We start from the raw sequence: 828 nt of genomic DNA, 5'->3' as shown, positions 1-828 counted from the left end.
CCTTTGACTTTCCATGGACGAGCTTTGAACAGTGGACCTCTCCACCCGGTTGTGTCAGGTCAGCTCAGAGGGACACCTGGGAGCAATATCCGAGCCAAACCGACTGCTACATCCCCTCCGTGTAGACCCGATGCGTCCGTTTTCCCCCTCCAGGAGCCGGCGGCGGCGTTGTCCGTTAGGGGGGCCACACCCCGGAGATGCGTGTCAGGCATTTGCAACCGCCACAATACTTCCAGACTTGTGAGAGGCCGCCTACGCAAGATTGGACGGCATGCTAGCCCCCGGAGGCCGCCGGCCACAGTCGTAGACGCGCGAAGAGCAATCCACGTAGAGGGAAGTGTTCAGATACTTCTTCATCATGAAAAATTATGAAAAATTGCCATCGGTCCTATAGCACATGTGCCCACGTCGTGTAAAAAACTCATGATTTTATCGCGCTCCGAGTATTTAATAATATTCACGCCGCATCGTTACCGCAGAACGTCTACTACCGTGTCATCGCCGTCCGTGAGGGGGGCCACACCCCGGAGACGCGTGTCGCCTCTTCGGACATGCCACCACACCACCCCGCATGTATGAGGGCCCGGTGCAACGCTCCGGTGGCATTGCTACCCCCCCCCCCCGGGCCCCGTTCCCGCCTAACCCTATAGCGTTTGACCACGGGATCTAGCCCTTTGACTTTGCACGGACGGGATTTGCCGAGTGGACCTCTCCACCCGGTTGTGTTAGGTCAGCCCATAGGAACACTTTGGAGCAACATCCGGGCCAGACCCACAGCAAGATCCCCTCCGTGTAGACCCGACGCGTCCGTTTCCTCCCTCCAGGTGT

This window comes from Triticum dicoccoides, chromosome 3A, assembly GCF_002162155.2.
Source record: "Triticum dicoccoides isolate Atlit2015 ecotype Zavitan chromosome 3A, WEW_v2.0, whole genome shotgun sequence".
Taxonomy (NCBI): Eukaryota; Viridiplantae; Streptophyta; class Magnoliopsida; order Poales; family Poaceae; genus Triticum; species Triticum dicoccoides.
Note: the sequence above shows the minus strand (reverse complement) of the source record.